The sequence below is a fragment of the Macrosteles quadrilineatus genome, unplaced genomic scaffold, assembly GCF_028750875.1.
Source record: "Macrosteles quadrilineatus isolate MER2022 unplaced genomic scaffold, UCM_ALF_1.0 Scaffold_9__3_contigs__length_116548681, whole genome shotgun sequence".
In the NCBI taxonomy this organism is placed as follows: domain Eukaryota; kingdom Metazoa; phylum Arthropoda; class Insecta; order Hemiptera; family Cicadellidae; genus Macrosteles; species Macrosteles quadrilineatus.
The window spans coordinates 48,834,922-48,857,102 of record NW_026542602.1 but is presented as its reverse complement, the minus strand read 5'-3'; positions in this window follow the sequence as shown (position 1 = coordinate 48,857,102).

The window sequence follows — 22,181 nt, the reverse complement described above, 5'->3', positions numbered from 1 at the left end:
AGGGGGGCACAAACCACCCCAATTACCTCACCACTCTGAGCCAAGTCGCTCTCATTTATTAACACAGACCGCAAAGAAACACAAAGCCAAAAAAGAAATATAAGCCTCTTTCGTACCGTTTAGCTGTTGCAGAGTTAGGGGAAGGGGGAAAAGGTGTGGGGGTTGAATTATGTTTTTTGTTAAAAAGTTTTTTGGAATTTAATTTTTTTTTATTACTGAATTAATATGTATTGAAATTGTACAAAAATAGCTTTTTAGGGTGGATTACATTATCATTTTAAATTGTCTTATAAGCAAGGTGATGAGGAAAGGTATACAAATCGTTGTATGTAGTTAACATGTTTTTAAAGTTCATGAAATAGCGTTGTAATGTAATATTCAACACCAACCCGTCATTTACATAACTCATACAAAAACGTAACTATCAAAATGATGAACAAGCGAGTATGTTTAATCTATGGTTATAAATGGATCATATCAGTTGTATTGTTATGATCGTTTTACATTGAATAGTAGCCTATTTGTTAATTGTTGTAGTTAAATATGTATAATTAATTAGAATTTCTATCTAACTTAATTATAAGATATAACAATAGTATTTGTTGAGAATGTGACACACGTTATGCAAGGGTACAATTTGATAATAACATTTAATTTGCTGGACCTATTATTCCAAGAGTCTAATATTTAGTTAGGTTAGAAAATGTAGAAAATGTATGTGATTTTGACGTATGGGATTTTTGGTGTGGTAAAGTAGATGTATGACATTTTTCCAAATACAGTATTACCATTAACGTGTAATTCTTTAGTGCGATTACCCGTTGGGCATTTAATATTACTGAATTAATAAATTCTAAATACATTAAATAAACTAAATTAAAATTCTAATTAAATAAATCATAAACAAACAACTTCGCAGACCACCAAGCAATCTATCACAAACTTGGTTCTTTTGTGAACTTTTTCTTTGTTCGTGATTAATATTTCCGCAGAATACCTGGCAGCGATTATTTCTCGGTTCATTTCGACCAAAGCGAAAAAGGGGGGGTTGTGGGAAAGTGGGGGGGGGGGCGACCGGTGACAATGGCGGGGCAATAACACCGACCGGGATGAAAACGCGGGAAATGAGGGTTTGTGGCCGCAAGCTTTAGGCCTTAGGCCGATACATTAAACTGCGCCAATCCTTGGCCTTAGTCCAGGATGTTTGTGTAAACCAAATACAAGGGCTTAGCAACAACATTGTAGCTCTTCATAAATGGAGGTTTCTTTGTGTGATTGGAGAAGGTGAAAATGCGTGTTTAAACCATATACCTATACCATGAAACCTATTAAGGTACGAAAATGTCAAATTTGAATTAAACACGTGTACCTTCATATTCAAAAATGTTAAGTCCAAAGAATATGCGGGAACCACTATTTTTACATTATTTTGGATATCTGCGGAGAGAGTTCTTTAATGCATAGAAATGTCCACATGAAAGCCATGTGTCTATTTTTCCTAAATTAGTATGTTGGACTGCGAACCACTGGGATGTGTTATTGTTCAAAACATTGGTGATTAGCAAGATTTGAACCCGTACCACCAAGACAGAAGGTGTGTGATTTTCTATTCTGCAAACACAAGTTAAAATCCAGCCAATTTCCAATGGAATTTCAGATATTAGATAAAGCCGAGAGCTAGGTGGTTCGGAAGCTAACATGAAATTGTTTATACACCACCAGGTGAAATATAAACTCAGAAGGTTTACCAGGTGAAGATAAACGACTATAATGGAGAAATTCTGTTAGAATATTCTTACGATTGTTATTCATACATTTCTTATAATTATCTTACTCTTAATGGGTACTTTGGTATTATACCGACCACACCTAATAATCATAACCTAACCTAAAGTAAAGGTGGACAATGTTTTAGGTTAGGTTAGGAAGTTTTTGTTATTTAAAATATTTAAAATCTTATTTGGAAGTCGGTTTATCGGTAAGGTTTATGGTCGGTTTATGTTTTTGTACACTTATCAATAATTAAGTCAAAATTTTTAATTACACGAAACCACACCGTACCATTTATCTAATAGCCAAAAAACTCCACAACCAAAACAATAACTTTTGATGAAGTTAATCCTGGAAAATAAAAGCAACGAGAATTTACGAGAAGTAAAAACCCTGGTCCGAGGTGGATTTGTTGTCCACGTGCATTAACTGGGAAGGGGCTCGCACTCACTTCCATTAAGTCCAAAACACAAACCATTTCTCCCGATTATATGGCTCCTTAGCTCCCCCCCCCCGCAAAACTTGCTTAAGCCCAGTCTCATAATGTTTTGGAGGGAGGTTTAGTACGAGACAAAGAGTAGCCTACGAGTAAATGGTCTCATTTATATCAATACCATAACTCCCCCCCTCTCCAGTGGTCCTGAGACCAATATCACCGAGTAATAAATCATTACTGCCCCATTATAGGGGGAGCTTAATTTTTTACTTCTCCGGAAGAAAGATGATTTCCAAGACGGACTTGATCACAATTGATCGAGAGAAATGATTTATCACGGCGAGAAATCGCGAGATTTTGATTGATGGTTGGATTGAGTAATTATGGAAAATGGTAAACAATTAGGGGATAAGAGTTACTCTCAGAAGTACGAAAAGTCGTAAAGTATTAATTATATTTCTAAAAGCGGTTGAGATAGGGAAATATATTTGAGCAGCTGGTTTTAGTCAGTAACAAAACTATGCGGTTCTTACACTCTATTCCAAATTCATATTCTGCTTTAAATAAACGGTATCAATAATCTTACACATTCTTTCTACCATTCCCTTCTAAAAAAATCACATCTAAAAATAAAAATTTCATAAAAGTGAAAAAAAAAGGTCGGAGATACCATGCATGGATGGGAGAGTCTATTTACAAAATTTCATCAAAATTGGACAACAGGTGTGGTCTGTAGCTCTGTACATACTTTTCTTTTAAATGGCCGACTTATTCCTTAGACACAGCTGTTAATTAATAGCCCATACAGCTAATGGCAACTAAGGAACATAAGTTTATAGTGGAATCCGAACCACATTTTTGTCTTGTATTGGTATATACGAATTGGTCTAATTTTCAGGATAGTACTGCGGATAGTCATAGTACTCACTCGTGCGGACGTTAATCCACACCAAGGAGTATCGCATCCACAGTGCATGCATATAGATATCCATATTCCCAAATACAGACAGGCACCCACACACACACAGCCGCGTGGACAGACATCACTTCAAAACCCACTTTTTTGGGTTTAGGGGGACCCAAATGGACTCCACCCAAAAACCACAGATTATGAGTGGATATCCACTCAAAAATCAAACTCGAAAATAATAATTTTTCCATATACAGGGGAAGAAAGTAAAATCACTTTTCAGAATATGTTTAGGGATGAATTTAAGAAGAGCTTGTTTATTGTTTTGTTGGTGTCAACGTAGTTACAAAAATTAATTTAAAAGTGAAAATACTTGGACGGATGTCGTTTTATAAATTAGGCTACTATAAAACATGTGTATGAAAAAAATTGTAATGGATAGTTACTACTATGATAAAATCGTGTTTTCAAACTACACTCTTGCATTACGAAAATTTTACCCACAATTCCCTATAAACTAAAGCAATGAAACACCAAGAGAAAAAGTAAATTTGATAAACTCAATGTGCTGAAAAACATTTTGGTATCCTAAATACTTGTATTTTTACATTGAAATCTTTAGAGCGTATCCAGAAGTAATTGGTAAGTACTCCAGTAAACCCAGCTTTATGAGTAGGTTTACAAGCTACAACCGACCTAGTTATATGGGACACTTCCCTTACCATACTACTGGACAGGCCAATCCCTTAACCCCGTTGTGAAATTTTATGAAAGTGTTTTCCACCAAGAATGTAAAACAACACTTACTGTGATTTGAAATCAAAATTACCAAGTTATACAGAATCGTGGATGATTTACTAAACCGTATTTTCAATCTAGAATGTTTTAATCTTTTATTATCTTATTTAATTAATTTCTTCAATCTAACAACATGTTAATATTTCTGTAAATTATTCTTATTTTAGCATATTTACAGTAATTGTTGTTTGACTTTGCTATTTTGTTTGTGATTTAATTTCATCATGATCATTAAGTTTTTTTTAATTTTTTTTCCAATATGCTCTTTTTTATCCTATGATTTTATTTTTTTATTTGATAATTCTAGTACTGTAGCAAGAGTTAGTTGTCTAAAAATAGCTAGATAGACAGAAATTGCTGAAATAAATCCTGTAAATGTGTTTTATTTTCTTGAAACTTCGGTAGTTTTGAAAATAATCATAAGTGTACTTGAAACCATGGTATTGATTGTTTTTTCTCTTTTATTTATAAAAAAAGGTTCACTGTATGAAATATTTACATTCAAATACACAAGCTGTCAAATGGAACTGCTCAATGAGCAAAAAGAGTTGTTGCTATAAGGGCACAGAAGGAGTTTTTAAATTTTATTTCATTATTTTATCACATTTGCCCAGTTTTATACAGTTAGACTAAATCAATATAAACCCATATAATAGTTCATATACAGCAACCAGTTTATTCTTCATGAGGATATTATGGAAAAAATTACCAGTTGTAATTCATTAGTAGCAAATAGAGTAGAAATTTAACAAAGTGGTTTTATATATTATTTTAAACGGTGAAATTTGGGGCTTAGATTAAAAAGGTAAATCGTGTTTTTGGGGCTTAAATCCCGGTAAACTCTTCTAAATTGACACATTCATCACTTTCTGTAGATTCTGAAGAAAGAACACTAGAAAGATTTCTTTAAACAATTCTTTTGTAGAATAAAAAAATAAGAAATTTATATAAAAACTACTTCGCTTACAAATCACTAAAACAAAAGTCTTGAAACTGTATTTATCATATTACTAAAATTACCAAAGTAGCACAAAGAATATTATGCACGTTGGACCAAAAGAATTTATAATGAGACAGCGATATTTTGTCAAGATGGCGGTCACATTTACCGGGAAGTTAAGCGCGCACTCGCGCGGTTTTAACCCAATTACATCAGCTGATACATCAGCTGTGGTAATGGCGGCCAATTTGGCGGGTAATGGTGAAATGTGTAATTTGTTAACCTAACACCCTCCCTTCCTGAATTCAATAATCCATGAAAGCATTTTACCCAATGAGCGAGGCATTCCGTTTAGTTTAAAAGGTTTTGGCCGTCTTTCAGACATAATGGAAAGTAGGAAGTAGATGTATTTATGTAATGTTATTGAACAAGTGTATTTGGTTTGAAATAGCTGAATTTGAAAACTCTATCTACACATAATTAAATAACAGATAATTGCAGAAACGTTTTATTACGATTAGTAGAAAAAAAATTGTCACAACGTTTCGGGATCTGGTATCTTATTCCGTTCTCAAGTATCAAAACATATGGGAAACGTATACACATAGTATTGTGCGTACCTTTCAAGAAAGTATATTCAAGAAGCTATAATTTAATTGCTTACCATTTTATATGGTTTCACATTTTAAAGAGGATTTAGTATTTTAAAGAGGGTTTCACATTTTAAGAGGATTTCAAATTTAAAGGAGGGTTTCAGTTTAAATCCACCTTTTAACTTTTCGTCATTTTCGGTGACGAAAGCTGGATAGCGTTGTACGAGTAGTTTTAGTACTCGCATGAAAATCATACGTTAACCAGTTCAATCCTGTATGGATTCAGGGGTTTTTGCATGGTTCTATACTGCGCCTAAGGAAACAATTGATTTTAATAAATATAAGGCATATGTAATCTCACTGCATTCCACACCTTAGTTTCATGTGCAACTTAAAATAAGCACCTGTCACAAAAGTAATTACAATCGTAAAATATAATTGTATATTCTATATTTTGTATACCATATAGTTGAATTCATAGTTTTACTAACGTACGTAGTCTTAACTAATATTATTCATTGGTTAGAATATGTATATAACCTAAGTTTAAATAAATATATAGTATTCTCCGTAAATGATTGACTTCTCTAATTAGTATACCTATATATGGCTAATTTACCATCTATTGAAAAATATTAAAATAACATAAACTTTATTTTTTTTTACTTCCAACGACCCTCAATTACAATCAAACATACAAGTAATGAAATACAAATGCAATTCCATCACCAATTTCACACTTTTCGATCCTTATGCTTATAAGGCAAAGTGAACTTCAAGATTTCCACTCCTAAAACAACCCCTAAAGTCCAAAACCATACAATGTGTGTGTTTGGGGGGTCGAAATCGATTAAGAGACGTTACAGAGACAAGCATATGCCGAGGGCTTCTTTCCTCCTCATCCTGTAATTTATCTTAATCAATCAAAAACCACCCCCTCCCACCCTTGAGGGTCCGAGCGTCTCGGCCACTAGACCGTGCAGTCTTTGTGCATATCTTTGATTCTACTTGCGAGAACGACGTAAGATGGAACAGATGATGGATCGAACCTCGATACGGATTAGGGGATTGACTCTGAGTAAATAATTCCCAGCTTGAGCAAAAAATCTAACGTGTCACCTTTGATAAAGGTTGGGGAGGCTTTGTTGGGTGAGGATTAGAAAGTAAGAAGAAGGTGAACGTCTTAGTTACGTTTATACTACATGTGGCAAAAAATAATGCAATGTATTTTTATTGTTACGATTTTTTTGGGAATGGTTTAAAGGGTTTGTTGAGTGATTCTAGTTTGTAACTACAACTCTGTAGTTTTGGACTGTAAGATTATAGTACCTGGGGACCGAACATGACTCGGTGTAGTTTATTTCGATTGAAAAAGCAAAATAAGATAAACTCACGTGTTATTTACAACTAATTTTGGCTAATATTTTAAAGTTTCAGTGGAATTTCAATTTATTATGATGGAAATTTTAACCTGGCAATCCTCAAGACATTCATTTATTTTACAGTCGATGAAAGGTCGTTCGTTTATAATAGCCTATCCTTGCATGAACATTGTTTTAACATTTTGTATAAATTAAAACAGCTGATTAATTTGGGGATTAAGTTTTGGTAGGAGAGAGCGAAGTTAAATAATCAGTATTTGATCGGAATTTGGAACTATTTTCACCTATATTGAATTATCTTCAGTGTAATCTTTGCTCAATAGTAACAACTGGTGATTTTCCTTTTGTTGTAATGTACTGTGGGTGAATGGCTTATTATGAACACATGTTACAACTTAAAAGTCTTTTGTTTACTTTTTCCTTGTTATTTTGTTCAACCAACATAGTTGCTTAGCAACCCATAAGGCCAATGAAAGTTTTGACTTTCAATTTTATTTTTTACGTAATTAGATTTTTAGGTTTTAACTGCATTAAACACGATTTTAGGCCAAAAATTGATTATTTACTACATTTGAAGGAAATCGTCGAAGCCGTTTTTCAGATCTTTGTGCAAGCAAGCAAACATTGCTCATATAAGAGTATAAAATTCAGATATCACAGGAACAACGACGTACCCAACTATAGTAGTTTCTTTTGTTTACAGTTCTCATAAAAAGGTGTCATTATTTCAGCATTAACCTATTGAAAACTTTACCATAAATCACACTATTGGGTTCCTCTTGTCATGAGAAAATGAACGTTTCACTCAACAATGCACAAGCCAAACAGCTGTTTGATGCGGTCGCCGTATTGACGAAATAGAGTCAATCAAAGAACAGAACCATCAGAAATCGCTTACCTGCCATAGCGTGCATGTGTGGCTCAATACAACAATACAGCAATACAGAGTCAATTATGTATTCTGTATTTAGTCAGGAGGGAGAATATTGGCCGTGTGATGGAAAAGAAGCCCTTGGTGAAATTGTATTTCCATCATTCTGTGATGGATTTAAACGATATTACGCAACTGTATGTATAAAATGTATTCTTTGTAGGTGTGGATAACCTTTGAAGTGGCGATAAAAAAATAATTATAATTTGAAGTTTTTAAGAAAGAGTTGTTGGATAATTAGTAGTACTGTATGATTCAGAAACTTGATAAAGAGGTACATTCCAAAAGTAGACCAAAAGGCTCGGATCTCGGATGGGCTGGGCAGGCTTTGCATTGCGGAGAGAATATACTTCAACTTTTAAAAGTGTATTCCAAGGAGTACTACAAGGTAGACGACCACTTGGAAGTAAAGAAAGACATCTTCAGACTGGTATCTTGCTTAGAAATGGCAGGGGATAGAAGAGAGCGGGAGGCCAGGATCTTTTTAGAGGTTTCAGTGGCCAAGGTGGTAAAATAAGGAACGGTAAGTGATAGTAGGCCTATACAGTGGAAGGTGGTATGTAGCTACTGTACTCTAAGCCCACTCTAGCCAGTGTGTGTGAATCGGCCACCAAGTTGTAAACTAGCTGTTCTGAATCATATTCAGATTCAATTGACTTTTGATTCTCGTACGTAGGACGGGCCAACAGCTCGTTTAATTAATAAAGCACAATTACTATATTGAAAAATGATATTGTATGTCCAATAAAATAATAACAGTGTTAGTTGTAATTTTTCACTAAACTTTGTACTTATAACTGAATTTTTTTTTTTCAAAATAATTAAAATGGACGAGAAGAGGTTTGATGTAAAATACTGTATAGTTAGAGTTCACATCATTGAATCTTTTTCTAAAGTACGAATATAAACCTATTTCCAAAATACTAGCCGTTTTTGTACAAAACATATACCTACACAAGTCTAGTGTTTAAACATCTCCAACTACCCCAATTTTCCATGTACATAACAAACATACAGCAACTTCCCCAATGTACAGAAGGGGTGTAAAGTCACAATTCGTATACAATATACGAATTGTACTATTAATATTCTAGTGTACTTTTAATATTCCTACCCTAATTGACCCTGTACATTTCATACATACAACGACCCCAATGTATAGAAGGGGTGTACAGTCACAATACCTACACAATTTAGTGTACTTTTAAAATTCCTACCCCAATTGAACCTTGTACATTTCAAAAATACAGCAACTTCCCCAATGTATAGAAGGGGTGTACAGTCACAATACCTACACAATTCCAGTGTTTAACATTCCTACCCCAATTGACCTTGAACATTTCAAACATACAGCAACACTCCCAATGTATAGAAGGGGTGTACAGTGACAATACCACAATTTTAGTGTACTTTTAACTTTCCTACCCCAATAGACCCTGTACATTTCTAACATACAGCAACGATCCCAATGTATAGAAGGGGTGTACAGTTACAATACGTATACAATTCCAGTGTACTTTTAACATTCCTACCCCAATTGATCCTGTACATAACAAACATACAGCAACGACCCTAATGTATAGAAGGGGTGTACAGTCACAATACGTATACAATTCTAGTGTACTTTTAACAACCCTACCCCAATTGACCCTGTACATATCAAACATACAGCAACGCCCCCAATGTACATAAGGGGTGTACTGTCACAATTCGTATACAATTCCAGTGTACTTTTATAATTCCTACCCCAAATGACCCTGTACATCCCCAATGTACAGAAGGGGTGTACAGTCACAATATACAATTCTGTTGTAACTTTAAAATCCCCAACCACCCCAATTGACCCTGTACATCCCCAATGTACAGAAGGGGTACGGTGACGCAGGCGCTGGTGACGTCACAACCCTAATTAACGGGATATCGGCGTCGCGGCGCTGGGGAGGGGGTGGGGGCGGTAAATTAGCCAATCCAGGCGTCGTGGTGCACCTGCGGCCCGTGTAAAAGCCGCTTTACGGCCCCGGACGCAAAATTATTTATTGGCCTCATGCAGACTAGGGACGCGTCGTAAACCCAAGATTGACGATGCGGTGCTTGATTGGACGAGGGGTGTGGAATATTTATATTTCGGGGTTGGTTGACTTTGTAGGTGAAATTAGTTGAAATTTTTCATAAATGAAGACAATGAAGGTGTAATTGTTTGGCACTGTTCTATTTAATCAAATTTAATCTAAAAAATTGATCTCTTTCAACTGCTGAGGGGTGTGACCACTGTATGTGTTTTGGGAAAATACCCGAAAAAATATTAACGTGGGTTACATTATAAACTGTGTTTCAATGTGTTAGAGATGATGATTTGGAGTAACAATTTTTGTTTAGCTCTGCAATGAGAAAAATGCACAAAAATGAAATATGCAAAGGTTAACCAATAAAAATGTCATCAATAAATTCTCTTAAATTAATAATGTAACAAATCTTTTGAAATCAGTATTTAGTTCAATATTTTACAAACTTAATACAGATACGTACTTTAGCTTTTTAATAAATTCAAGGGAAACTTATCAAAAGTCAAAAAGCTTCAAAAGGGAATTAAAATTAGTATTCTCATATGGCTTTCAGTTTAGTTACTAAATAAATTAGTTTTACATTTAGCCTATCCCTAATACATGTACATGTTTACATAGTAAAAGTATGCCTATTTAGAAGGATTTGTAAAGCAAGATTAAACTAAATTAGTTAGGTTCTAATAGCATAAAGTCTATAAGTTATAACAATGTGTGATTTAAACTAACACTACATTAACAGTTTGTAGTTATGGCTCAGTCAGTAGCACCAGGAACTTGGTATGTCGTAAGTTCGGTTCATATAACTATAAACTTGTTGTAGTTCTATAGTTCAGATCCTGGTACTTGTCACTATTTTTGATCAGTACTTTTCACCCCTTGGACTGTACCGGCTCACCCCTTGAAGATACAGGTGCTCTTTCACAAACAGAACGGACAAATGCATGTGAAAAGAGGCCGCCAACCTCTTAAACAAATTCCAAAGTGTCCTAGACAATCACTTTTAAGCTGACAGAACAGCTTTTGTCAACTTAAAAATATTCTGAATATTACCATTGAACAATTTATAAAAATATTTTCTGTGTTGCTGGATGTAACAGATTTTACGGTTTAGGGAAGGCGAATCACATTGTTGAGTGTGGAAATATTTGGATCTCATATTACGTTTGATGAAATTAACTGTGCATTATTACACTTTAACATTTTACAAATTGGTAGATATTCTTTTCCACCAATGATATTCTTTAGATATTGGGGTAGATATTCTTTTATTTAATGTTTTCTTTATCACTGATGTTTTCCATTCACAGCCCAGAAAATCTATATGTAGAATTCCTTTAAAAATGTGAAAGCTTAATCCTTATCCAAGCGAAGTACAAACAGCCTGCTTACAAAAATTATAAAATACGTAATAAAGATGAATAGATCTTCGAAGTCTAATTTTAGAATGATAAAAGCCTGATGTATTAAACATCTCTTGAGAAAAACGTATGTATTTGAGACTACATAAAGGGGTAATTTCTGTCAAGTTCAATGTTAGGTAGAGTAGTACGTAGTACCATTGCAGCACTGTAATATGAATATGAATAAGTAATACTAAACCTTTAGAACTATTCCAATAATTGTGGCAGTGAGCAAATAATATTGTTGTTACTTTTTAAAGGCTAGGTTTACACTAAAAATGTTATGCATATTTTAAAAATAATATAAAACCAAAATCGGCTGATTACTCATTATGTCCGTTTAAAAAAATGTTTTACCTTAGTTATTATTCTTCTTATGTTGTTAAGTTCTCGCACAAATATTAAATCTACTACATTGTAATATATCTCAAAAATATTTGAAAACATATTTGTATAGTCCTTTACATTAACTTAAAAGCCACTAACTTTAAACCTTTGACCATGGATTGATTGAGTTAGACACTTAATGTGTTAAATTGTGGATAAATTGAGCCTCACAGAGTGTGATGTTGTGGATTTTTTATTTGTGTTATACACATCAAAATTTAAGAACTCCAAATCGAGAGGTGTACTTCTTATTGCACACTATAACATATTTTATATCACGACTATAGTTTAAGCATACAAAACGAAAATAGGATTTTTCTATGGCTTACTCTAGCGTGAGTACACCATTCAAGTATGACCCATGAATAAAAATTGGCAATCTGGTCCATACAGATCGGATGCACAGCAAATTAATTAAATTATATAAAAATTATCATTTCACAACTGAAACCCTCTGAAAATCCAACTTTGTGGACTAGGGTCCAGCCATAGCCAATTATAAGTATGCCATTAGGCGACGCCGGTGCTCGTTATAACAATATGGCGTTGCGACGCCCCCCTCCGCCACCCTCGCCGACCAATCAGAGACGTTCCCGCGCGATCGATGCGGGCTCATTACCTCCCTCCCGCCATTCTCGTGCGCTCATCTGCATAATTAATTGTGTTATCACTCAGCGCACTGACCGAGGGGCGCGGATACCATTGGTGCGAGATTTTAAATTATTTAAAGGGTTTGAAAGCGTGGGCGGTGGTTAAAAGTCGATTAAACTCGTTTTTTTGTTAACGCCCTAGCATAAACAAAGAGGTTACTTTGTAATTGAAATTTGTGAATTTAACCTCACTAACTCGACACTCGGTAACTCGAAAGTCAGCAGCTGAAAAGATGCATAAAAAGCAAATTTTTTTCACATTTAGTTTTAATTGTTTAATATTCGACATTTCTTTTATTATGAGTAAAAATGCTCATTTAATTAATACAGCGGTAGGAATTCCTAGGATATATCGATTAAATGGGAATAAAATACAACTTTGTTACTCTAGAACACCACAATAAGTCTTGTTTACTTCGTTTTTAAGTCTATCAACATGGAATGGAACTGAGTGGTGATCAATATAAAGCAAAGAGATGTACGTTTTTACATGAACAAGTGAGTTTTATTTATTTATTCCAACTACAAGCAGCCAACGAGACTACTAACTATAAGACCTTTTAATTTGGCGAACATAATTTAATGTGATATTTTAACACAAGAATGCTGCTGAAGATAAGCTGTTCATCTTCACTTACAAAATTAATGCGTTAACCTTATTAATATCATTAAATTTTATAGGAAATACACATTCCATCATAACCATCCCTACCAAGTTAATACTCAAGGACTAAGCTGAAAGCGTCATTCATTTTCTGCTACATTTAATATTAATTACTTGAATATTTGTCCAATCTATATATAAAGCCAAAAGTACCCACGAACTTTTGAGAAAACTACAAGTCACACCCCCATAAACCATATACTTAAAATGTTCGTCATGACGAGAAACCTTGCGCAAAATTATCCATTATTTCATAAATTGCCCTATAAGATCGTAATTGCTTTCCAAAGTGAACTTTCCATTTACCTAATGTTAAAAATACCTCAGCTGTTATTATTTGTTTGTATTACCATTACTGTATTCTGTTTTGTTTATTTCATCTTAACTTAACCAATCAATAGTTTTATTAATACTAATGTAGTAAAACGGGGTGGAGCCCGTGGGTAACAGCTAGTTTCTGTAAAATAAAAAAGTGTATTTTAAAGCAGTAAACACGGTTGGGTTTTAGTTTAATTTAGTTTTACCATAGACAAAAATCATTTTAATATAAACTGTCAGCCGTGCTGCAGTTACCATGGTTACTATAGGTTCTGGCGCACACCGCTGGGAGCGCCGTGTAGTTACGTAGTGTGCACGCCGTAACTACATGCGCTCCCAGCGGTGTGCGCCAGAACCTATGGTAACCGCAGCACGGCTGACGGTATATATTTAATTCTTTTTGGTTTTACTAAATTATTTAACATGGTTATTTAATTTCTACTTTGGGGTAGTATTAGTCAAACTTAATACAAAAGCCACAGTAGATGAGGGTTTTATCAGTTCAAAGAGTGGAAATAAATAATTCCAAGAGCCCTCGAGGTATTAAAAACCTTTTACAACCATGGGCGTTTTCCCCTTTTATGGAGTTTTCATTCAGCAAAGACTTTATGACTCTAATGATCAAAGTGCGAATGAAACTCGGAATTTATCTTTCAGAAATAAAAAACCTTCTTGTTTGATCTCTTTAATTGCCCTCACAAACATTTCTTTCCCTTCATCTTCTTCTTCAAGTTCTTAAAACTAGAAGGAATGTTTGAAACTGTTAAAACATGATGAATCCCAATTTTTTGTAAAATTGATTCTACAACTAAATTAGTTTTTAAGCTTTATTTTACATCTTCATGGATAATAACCACAGCTTTCTTTTTATGAGTAATATTTTACTGAGTTTCACCATATACTAACTATACCCCCTTCATATATAGATCGGCCTTTGCTAATGATGATTTCATGTTTATATTCCCACTATATTTTAACAATTAAGACGATACTTCTTGCCCTCTGTTATAAAATCAAAGTGCAAAGCGAAAAATGTACATTTAATATAAAATTATAGAGAGGGAGAGACAATTAATTAAAATTAAGTGCACTAAAACCTGACCGCACATAAAGCTTCAGTACGATATATTAGTAGACAAGGATGTTTCTTGAAAACACATTTTCTCAGTTTGTGTGCATCGCAGGGATCATCTACGCATACTTTTAGAAAAATATATGGGCATCCCTTTATAAATTAAAATAGGCTCAAAATATACACAACAAATTAATTATAAATTTAAAAAATTATCATGGGCCTTGTAGGTTGCCATGCTGGTGACGAAATATAAACAGAAATTTAAACAAATAGAAGGAATTCTTACACACATTAATTTATGCTCTGAATATTTAATATATGATTTAATATGTTATATAAACGATATACAATCATTTTACAATTCTCACAAATCATGTTATACATTTTACTTAACTCGTAAGTGTATTATTCTATTGTAGTATGCAATTTTTTAGACAGATGTAAAAATACGTCAAAGGAAGTATTTTTTTTTTTTAAATTGCTATCGCTTAGTGTTAGGTAGGACCATTGTAGGACTTAACAGATTTTTTTTCTTTTGTTAATATCATGTGTAACAATAAATTATAATTAATTGAATGTGTTGAAAATGTAAACCATCACTAAAAATGTTAAATGTTATTGTTTGAAGCATAAAGAGAATGTCCTATTATTCAAACAGGGGCCTCTTTTTGGATTCCCTTAATGTATTTTCTTATTAGAATTAATGTGATTTATTATGCATTAATTGTAAAATAATTTTTAAACAAAGTAGCACAACACTAAACGGAAACGCCTACCTTAGTATTCCATAGAAGATTAAAACTCATAAAATATTTGACTTCATCAAGCGGCTTCAAAAATCCAATTCCGCTGATAAATCCGCCGCTTTGTGCAGAATAATAAGCTCTAAATTAAACATCAAGATGATAAATTTTCTAATTAAACACAAGAGCGATCCAAGAACTCATTAACCAGATAAATGGCTTCTTACGCGGCGATAATTTTGAAAACACAATGGAGACGGATATTAATTATAAGGGGAAGCGGACAAAGATTCGAGATTCGAATTAAACCTGATTCGGTATATCCCCTCGACATCCATACCATTTTAAGCACCACTAATCCAAACCCGCCGTAAAGTTCGCTCATTAATTCTGCTTTATTACCACAATCCCCTCGGAGTAAAACAAAAACCTGGAAAAGTTAAAGTGGAACATTAATTACTACCGAGAACCTCTTGGAAATATTAATGTTTGATTCCGGACCGCTTCATTCCAACTTTTAAGAGTCATTACGGTTCGCCCTACCTTAATTGGCCACTTTAGGTTTATTTCTACTTGGAGTAGGGCCTCATTAGGGGCACAATGGTATTGGTATCAAAGGTAAAAGGCTACAGATGTGGAAACCTTTACAATTGTGGAAATCGAGAATTTTTTTGTGGAAAAGTTATTGAATTAATTAATCGACGAAACCTTTATATTATATGATAGATTTAAGGTGTTCACATAATAGTGCTGCTGACACATTAAATTATAGTAGGAAATAAAGTACAACTGAGCACCCTGAATATTATATAAATATGTATTATTAAATATGTAAATAAATATGAAAGTAAATATGTTTGGCGAGTAAATAAACGTTATATTTGTAAAATTTTTTGTAAAACTGACAACCCTTAAAGAAGCACAATTTGCTTAAAAGGGCAGAGTCGACATTATTTTAATACATTTATCTTTCTCTCAAAATGTTTCAGATGTGCAGTGCAAATATCACAATCTTTAACTTTTTACATGTATGTGTGCACCACACCAAAGATTCAAATCATATCAACTAAATCATAGTTAACATGAAAAACTGTATACAATGTGTAATCTCCAACCTTTTGGCTTGCGTTTTGTTTCAATTGTATCTAAACTGTAAGTATTTAGTTTAAAGGAGGCTTAAGATAGGACAACCCTGATAAAACGGAATGGAACGAAGAAGTACAATGAAACAGAGGAACTACAGCTGGAGTGAACGGCGGCGTTAATCCCAATTTTATAGACTTTAGTCATGCAAGATTTATCAGCTGATCTAATGGCATCACATGTTCCTTATTGAATCCGCCATTTTGAATCGCTAACAGGAAAATACTCGATTTTATCACAACAATGACGTGATTTGATATGGGAATGTTTCAAATTTTTGAGTTAAATTTAGGTTTGGCATCAAATTTGGAGGAATTCAAAATTGGGTTCATAGTTTGCTTAGAAACTTAAGTAGGAAAACGTAGGTTATAGGAAAACATTATGGGGTTTAAGTTTAAAATGTATGAACAACTTGAAATTACACACAATGATATATACCTATCAGCTCAAGGTTTGAACAATTATATACCACCTTAATCTTCATTCGCAAAACAAAAACATACTATATTGTACAAATTCAAAGAATGATTCACAATTTTCAATTCAATTTAAATTCACAAGTCGCATACCACGGGTATTAGAATAGAAACGGTATGGATAAAATAAATGACGTCACTGTTACGAATCTGATACTAAAAACATTAATTTATGGTTTAGACGTTTTTGACAGTTCCATTTGAATGATAATACAAACATGTTTCCTTTCGGGCAGTGACGATATTTGTTTATGGTTTTCATCCATACTGGTATAATTTATGGTATAATATTCGTGAAGCATAATGTGATGAACGTAGTCTTATTTTGTTTTAGTGGAACCTCGTTAACAATAACCTCAATAGCGAATCACCCTTTTTAAGAAGTATCATTTTCACCCTTTATGATGTATTACCCCTAATGTTATCGCAAACCCTAATAAGAAGTCTACCTTGATAACATGTCTTCGATAATCTCCATAGCTTGCTATCGAGGTTCATCTAAACTTAGTAAGCTCCTTAGTCGTATCCAAATTATTTTTTCTAATTATCCGAATGCCAGTGATACGTAATATCAAATCCCGAATAACACTGTAATTTCACAACATAACTTAATATTTTATTTAATAACCACTTCATGCCACATAAAATACGTTTCGCGGATGATATTAGAAATTTGTTTTGCAGCACCTAATGATTAAGTCGTTTTAATTCATTCACCTTAAATCATATCTATCTACATGTAATTAGTTGTTAGATGCATTACTTAATATCCTAAAGACATTTCAGAATACATTTTCACAATCGAAACATCCCAGTCATGTATGGCTATTTCATAGACAGTTGTAAATAAAACTCGGCATCGTGAGTGTCCTCCATATTGGAGTGACATTGTCAAGGGTGGTTGTACAAGGTGGGGGAGGGGGCGCATGCGCGTGACGTCACGAGCTCGCCACACTTCCCTCACTATGTCTACCGTGTACAAGTCGCGGGACAATTGTGAATTTTTACTTGTAGGTCTTTGCATAGAATCTGACCTTATAAATGTATAAAGGGTAATGCTGTTACCAAAGGTTCTGGCGCACACCACTGGGAGCGCAGAGTAGTTACGTAGCGCGTACGCCGTAACTACATGGCGCTCCCAGCGGTGTGCGCCAGAACCCATGGTAACCGCAGCACAGCTGACGGTCTATATTTAATTATTTTGTCTATGTTAAAACTATTGTGCAATATTTAGTTGAGGTAATATTGATGATATACGTGCAAGGCTTAAAAACAGGCTGAGCAAAATATTGAATGAATTATAAAAAATGTTTAAATGTTATTGTGCAATCTTTACAATCAGTCCATCTCCTAGTTCTCTGCCCATTCCATGCTAGAGTTAATCAAAACTATGTTTTGGTCTTTGTTTTGCTTCGTACATTGTGTATTTATAATTGTTAGTAAACATGACAAATTTTAATGAAAGGAAATTTATAGGGTTAGCAATGAGGCTAACATACAATGCTGAAACCTCCAAATTACACATACCTTTAAAAGCGCTTTTACATTATTCTGTCTTTACACTAAAACCATTAATATAGTACTGCGAATTTATTAAACTGTTTATTTGTGCACAATAATATTGGCTGATTATGGGACTCTTGTCCAGTTTTTCTACAGAGTATAATGTTTTTTAACAAAAGTTAGAGTATAAGCACTCGTGCAAATTGTTTCTGATTTCTGCGTGAAAACGTTTTGTGTTTTCAAACGCTATTATTTCGTTGGGGTTTTTGTAGCGGAACGGTCCAAACTGTCTTTGTTGACCTTCAAGATAGCATCATTGATTGATAGACCAATGGCAAACGACTTCTGGTCCTATAAGATTTTAATGCAGCACTCAGTTGTTTGTGCAGGACATTTAGTTTTTTTTTGTTCAATTTAAACTGTAGTCAATAATATAATCTTGAGGAATTGTTTGATAGTTTCATGAAATAATTTTTGTATTCGTGGTAGTATACAACCATTGCAGGCAATTATTCCTGTTATAAAAATTTCCCCTTGTAATTTGATAGGTGGAAATATAATGTATACTTTAAATGGCTGCTAAACCACTGGGCCGTAGAATTATCAGATTGAAAATAGCAATTGGCGGTTGGCTGGAATTGAACAGAGGTCCCACACCTTAACTACATCACGTTACATTATTTACGTGAAATATTATGTATGCATTACGTTTTTAGTTTCTATTAAATTTGACGGATTTATCTCAACTAATAAAATGTTAATGTACAACCTTAATTTATTGAATAGTGGGAACTGAACGAGAAAAAAATTAGTTTCAAACTAAAATAAGCAACCAAACAAAAACACTCGCGAATACAGCTTACCATGAAAGTGGAGCTTCTACGCCAGCTGGTAAAAAATAGTAAAATGGAAATGTAAAACCTTGTTAAAAGGTGTCTGTGATTGCAAAACAATAGTTGACGTTGTTAACTTTATTCTGACAATTAGCCACGGAATTAAATTTGAATACATCAAAAATAAATCTCCATTCCTTTGGAAAGCGAAAGCCTAATGACTGTTTAGATTTTTTCACGCCCTGTATTGACAGTGTACAAATAACATCTAAATGTTTCTTTTTCTGGTAAATTTTTACAGTGTCGATTAACTTGTCTTAAACGCAAGAGGAAATGCACGGTTTACAAAAGATTGTTTTATTTGGCCGAAACAGTTGATTAAAATAACAAGAATTATATAAATACGTTTACGCAATAGTGTTTTCCGGACATAGTCTTTAATTTCTTCAGATAAACTGTAGGGCTGTGAATGTAATAACGGGTTACAGTAATTTAAGAACGTCAATGAGAGAAACGTCAATATGTAGCTTGAGCGTTGTCATGCATAGAAGATACAATCTAAACAGGGGTTTATGAATTGTATGAACATGATGTACGTATCCGCTCATCTGAAATAGGAAGTAGATGATATGATGATGACCTTCCTTAAGAATAGTGTCGTAACTTTCAACTACCCCTTCGGTTGGTAAGTATAAGAAGCATACCGGTATTATAATTAATAACCTCGATAACAAGTCACCCTTGATAGCAAGGGTCATTTTCAAATCCCCTTGAAATTATTTTACCCCTAATCACATGTTTTTGCAACCTGGATAAGAAGTCAACCATGATAAAAAGTCTTATTTTATAATCCCTATGAGTCTTGTTATTAAGGTTCTACCGTCAATTATAAACATTCATTTAATTACCTATTAAACCAACCCAGAGGAAAATATCATTGATTAAATTATTGATGTATAGATCCTCAAATTGTATTACTAGGTAGTTATATCAGTCAAAGATAACATTTAATACATTTATGTCTCGGTTACTGTGTATTATTAAATACGTGTGACTAGTTCCGTAGTATCGTATTATTGAAAGATCTGTGTTCAAATGACATTTGCATTTGGGGACCAAAATGATCTTGTGAAATTGATAAACTAATAACCTTTAAATTTAATAAACAAATTTTAAATTGTATGTTTTAATTTTTCTATCAAAAAAATTGGATAACGTTATGAAATAAAATGTATGAATCGTATAGAAGTTGATATATTATTTTACATAGTAGTATAGGAGTTGTTATTAAAACACATCTAGCGTAGTTGTCAAGTTTTTTAAGCGGTTGTTGCGGCCATTTTCGACTTGATTCGCAAAAAAATAGCTACAACCCCGATGTTTTAGTATTTGTAATCTAATCCCGTCCTCAGAGGAAGTACTTAAAACTTAATCGGACTATTTATCTCACTTTTGCGAATTCAGATTTCGGATACCGAAACTTCATAGAAACGTATTTTCTATCAATCGCGGTGAAATATTTTCACAAAAGTCTCTCAAAAATCATAAATTTAACATCCCCAAAAATAAACTTAAAACTAAAAACCTATTAGTAATTTGCTAAATATAAAAGCATACTAAAATATTCATCTTTGTTATTATTTACCCCTAAACTTTTATATCAAAAAACTGTCTGAAATTTACTACATAGGCTACACCCCTTACAGCAACACCCAAACACAACAAATAGGTCAACTCCTCCCAGTCAACTTTGTCACCCTCAAAAGGTCATCGACCTTAAGGGATGTCTTGGAGAAAAAAAGAAGAAAAGAAGAAAAGAAGATAGAGACGAGAAATAAATACCTGGTGATCTGTGCGCAGCCGCTTCGCAGACTATAGCGTGTTCTACATTTTAGATTCAGCTGCGTTTTTTGGGGTGGGGGTTCCGCGGAACCCTAAAAACTACGTCACAATGGGGAGGGTTGTAAAAAACGCTCACCCCACGCGATTGTTTTTTATAGAGCCCTCTGGATACGCGGCACCCTTCTGTTAGGGGTGCGGTGCGTCGGCCGCTCGAGTCTAGGTTTTGAAATTCGCATTTACAAATTAATATTGTGAAATATACTAAGTCTCTGTCCAATGTTGGAGTAAATGCACGAGGTGCATTTTTTTTAAATTATGTGTACGGATTATTGAGGTGATTTCCCTTCACAATTAGTGAAAACAATGATTTGACAAAACTTGAAATCTCTATGATCTCTCAGACGAAAACTGCTATTCAAGTCCACCGTGTGGATTATTTTTGTGGTTTTCTAGCTTTGGTTGTATTTTTATTGTAGTTATGTTTAAGGTAATGTTTCCCTTAATGGATTAGGTTTTAAATCCAGAATCGTCGTGATATTTTTTTACCAAACTTTATGGAAAGTGACCACAATGATCCCCTATTGTTATAGTACTTGGTTGCCAAGGTTTGCTCAGATCTTCGCCAAGGGCGAGGGTGTTCAATGTATTGAGTATTGCTTATATAAATATTATACATTTTTTCGACCTCTTCACAACAACTTTTTACAAAACAATTGAGAATTGGTATCAAATGTACTACAAGATTACAGTGTTAGCATCAATAAAATATCTACAAAACCTGAGCACTTCCTCTTTGTGCAGTAACACACCTTCAAAGATCATTCACATCTAAAACCACCCTTGAATGTAAGTGAGACTAGCAAAAACCCCAAACACCACGCCTACCCCTTCAAGCCCTGAAAGAGTTTTTTTTTTGTAACAAATGCTTTCGTCACTTTGTTTTTACCGCAGTAATTAGGTGGCCCTTCAATTGTGCCATCTGTTATGCAAAATTCGGACGAAAAAAGTGTGTTTTTGCGGCAGCGGGGAGCAGAATTAGTTAGGTAGTATAAACAAGGGAGCAGAAAAACCCTTTGGCGGCACGCGTAGGGAGGGTTTTTTAGGAGCAGCTGCAGGGTCGCGTGGGGTAGGTCTACTACTGGGGTTGTGATCGCATCAATTTCGATTTCTACTTTCGGTTTTCATTCGGTTGCCTAGCCTTAAAATTGCCTTTGGTTTGACATTGTTTAAAAGCATCGAAAATATTCTCCATTTTTTTTATTGGCTACAAAAATAATGTTAATTAAATTATTTTAGAAATTTTCGTAATTATAAGTGGTTAAAA